General features: G+C 33.8%; 1 long non-coding RNA gene across 1 annotated transcript; it reads left to right on the top strand.

Annotated features, from left to right (window-relative positions):
• The first annotated feature begins 1912 nt into the window (after positions 1–1912).
• On the top strand, positions 1913–3667 carry LOC107713427 (uncharacterized). Its single transcript, XR_001636887.1, has 3 exons — positions 1913–2185; positions 2348–2461; positions 3601–3667. It is a non-coding gene; the product is annotated as an uncharacterized LOC107713427 (long non-coding RNA).

Genomic DNA, 3667 nt, shown 5'->3' with positions numbered 1-3667 from the left:
TTTTTTTGCACCCTCAGATTCCAGATTTTCAAATAGTTGTATCTCGGCCAAATATCCTAACAAACCATACATCAATGGAAAGCTTATTTATTCAGCTTTCAGATGATGTATAAATCTCAATTTCGAAAAATTGACCCTTATGACTGGTTTTGTGGTTCAGGGTCACATTTGGCTTTGGTTATTAATATTTTCTTTTTATAATGTTTTTTTTATGTTTCTTATTGATTGGCTACAGCTCCACAATGGCACTGCAGTATAGCTGCACTGTAAATCTGCCACATCAACAAGTGTCCACAAGGTGGCATAGTCATGAAACCCCTGTCAGTCAGAGAGCTGTCACAGTTGTCAAGAGTGTAGATGATGTTAGTAAGACAATCAGTCCACATACACTGAAAACAATCCATGACTAGAAACTAAATGTCCGATAAAGAGGATGCAGGTATTGTATAGAGGGTGTGATGAGTTGAACCTAAACAGAAAGCACAGCAGAAGCTGGACACACCTTTGAGCTCCAGACAAAGCAAAGCGGTTGATCATTTCAAATCCTCTGGGATGTGATATTTTCAACAAAAGGGAGTTCAGTCAGAAACAGAGGAATATCAGTGTACAGTTTTATTCACAATAGCTTTTTGTACCTGACCTGGATAAAGCTAAAGGGCAGACAAGCATGCAGTCATGACCCAGTCATAAAAAATACAGTTTGAAATCACCATAAACATTACATTCACTGAATTCTCACAGGTTAACCAAACCTATGGAAAAGAAAAACAATTCTGGAAATGAATTATTAGTTCATTTTCCAACATGACTGAAATACTCATTATGTATATTTATTAAGAAACATTAATTAAAAAATTATTAAGAAATGTTATACTAATTGTTGAATACCAAAAGCGGCAAACTGACCATTTTGAAGAAACTCTTTGAGAATCATAGTTATGGCTCTGTCTTTCAAGAGGAATTCCCTTTTTTGTATGTATTGAAAATGTGCTTGGTTTCATCAAGGGAATGTCCTGTATGTGGTTGCTGTCCTAAGAAAAGAACAGTGGGTACCTTTTTGTTGAAATAAGTGTTTAACTATGATGTAAGTACTAGCGTTAGTCCCAATATTCATAAAAAGAAATTATATCTCTCCTTGTTAAGTGACCAACACCTTTCTTTAACCCCCTACCTGGCGACAAAGTGACTACACCCGCCAAAAACATTATACCTCTGTTAAAGCATATTGGGAAACACATAAAAATAAAAATAAATTATAAATAGTGAGGACAGTTGAATATATACTATTCATACAATACATTTGAAAATACTGTCTCATATCAAATCTCTTATGTTTCTTTGTATTAAAATCTATTTTTATATCAAATTCATCTAATACCCTTATTTAATTTGTTAAAGGGATAGTTTTATTTTATTTTTTTGTCATTATTTACTCTTTCCTGTCGTTCCAAACCTGTATTTTTTCTGTGGGAACACAAAAGAAGATATTTTAAAACATGTTGCTAATAAATCAGTTCCATTGTATAGACAAAAAAAAAACATGTCTCACACATTTCTCAAAATAATTTATTTGAAGTTCCACAGAAAAAAGAAAGTCATACAGCTTTGAATGAGGTCATACAGGTTTGGGGGAAAAAATAATGACCGAAATTTCATTTTTGGGTGAACTATGCAGCAAATAATTATATATAACTAAATTGTGATTAATTATTTTATAATGAATAAGAATTCTACTTCATCAAACATTAAAACTGAAATAAATGATTAAAAATGATATATTCCATTATTGTCCAAATACATAACCCTACAATGGTATTGTAAATTTCTATTATTGAACTGTTGAATGACTTGCTTGACCCGATTGAATAGGATGAATTGAAATCTTAAGACCTTAATGAGGAAAGAGGCCTGACATACGTTTATTTCCATGCACCAGTTTCAGGTGTGGTTCTAGCAACTATCTGTTCAATCAACAATTGATGAATTGAATATTGATGACAAAATTGTTTTGTAAACTTAGTTACCAGATCTGAATAGATATCAGTGTGGAGATCGCTGGAGAGTCCCGTGTTGCTCTGTCTTTTGTCATGTTTTCTCTGACACCCTTCTCATCTATAAATACCCAATCTGGAAGAATCTGCAAGAAAGGAAGAAGTTACTCATCAGGAGTTTATAGATCCAAAAGGTAACGTTTCTTTTACTCTCTAAAATAATCTGATATAACATTTTTATTATTTAAAAAAACAGACTAGTTTTTGTCTTAAAATATATTCATATTAGATGAAAAAAGTCTGAAAGAAGTGTTTGCTTCATTGGTTTGTATTTTCTAATGGTTTGTCTTTTTTAGTTTGCCTCAGGATGATCAGAATAGTCCAGCTGTTGTGTCTTTCTGGCCTTCTTCTACTGTGTGAAGGTCAGGGTCTCCAGACATGCCTCACTCACCCCACGTACAGACCCGCAGGTTAGTGCTTACACTATTTTCTTAATCAGATCTGTCTCATTTTCCAGGAAAAAAGATCTAAACATTGTGAAAAAATGATACATTTACTTGAGAAGCAAAACTGTAGAAGATATAAAGATGTATTACACTCTTAACTATAAATGTGCTTAAAAGGTTCTTCACAGCGATGCCATAAATTAGAAGAACCATTTTTGGTTCCACAAAGAACCATTCAGTCAAAGGCCATCTCTTTCTTACCTTTTAATAATCTGAAGAACCTTCTTTCGCGAAACAGAACCTTCTTTTGTGAAACAGAAAGGTTCTGCAGATGTTAAAGGTTCTTTATGGAACCATTTAGACAAAAAGGTTCTTCTATGGCATCGTGAAGCACCTTTATTTTTAAGAGTGTGGACAACACATTTTGTTATTTGTAACTTTTGGATTTATATTATGTTCTTACCAGGGCCGTGCACAGGGGTGTGGCCCGGTGGCTAGAGCCACTGCCCCTTTGCCCTCATCGGCTGAGTTGCCCCTCTCACCAATCCCCCCATCACCCCAGCTCAAAGCGGTCTGTTCCCGCTCCGCTAAAGATCCGCACACTCTTAAAAATAAAGGTGCTTAAAAGGTTCTTCACAGCGATGCCATAGATTAGAAGAACCATTTTTGGTTCCACAAAGAACCATTCAGTCAAAGGCCATCTCTTTCTTACCTTTTAATAATCTGAAGAACCTTCTTTCGCGAAACAGAACCTTCTTTTGTGAAACAGAAAGGTTCTGCAGATGTTAAAGGTTCTTTATGGAACCATTTAGACAAAAAGGTTCTTCTATGGCATCGTGAAGCACCTTTATTTTTAAGAGTGTGGACAACACATTTTGTTATTTGTAACTTTTGGATTTATATTATGTTCTTACAACACTGGCAAAAAGATTAAATACATTCTTAAAAGGTCAGCCAGTGAATTAAGAAAAATAAAGGGATAAATTCTCATTTTAGAAAAATGAATGATCTTTTCTTAAACTTTTTAAACAAAATTAAAAATTTTCTACTAGAAAATTTCTACTAGAAAACAAAAGAAAAAAAACTGATTAGAATTATGCATTCATATGATTCAAATTAATGCAGGAGCACATTGAGTAGCAGAATATTTATATGTCTTTCAGAAAACGCCGACATAACAGTGGTGTGTGGAACCAGTCAAATGTTTTTAAAAGTTTTCATTTGTCCAAT

Source organism: Sinocyclocheilus rhinocerous, unplaced genomic scaffold (assembly GCF_001515625.1).
Source record: "Sinocyclocheilus rhinocerous isolate Xijiao unplaced genomic scaffold, SAMN03320098_v1.1 scaffold689, whole genome shotgun sequence".
Classification (NCBI taxonomy): Eukaryota; Metazoa; Chordata; class Actinopteri; order Cypriniformes; family Cyprinidae; genus Sinocyclocheilus; species Sinocyclocheilus rhinocerous.
The sequence above is the reverse complement of the archived record's forward strand: the minus strand, read 5'-3'. Positions and strand labels throughout refer to the sequence as shown.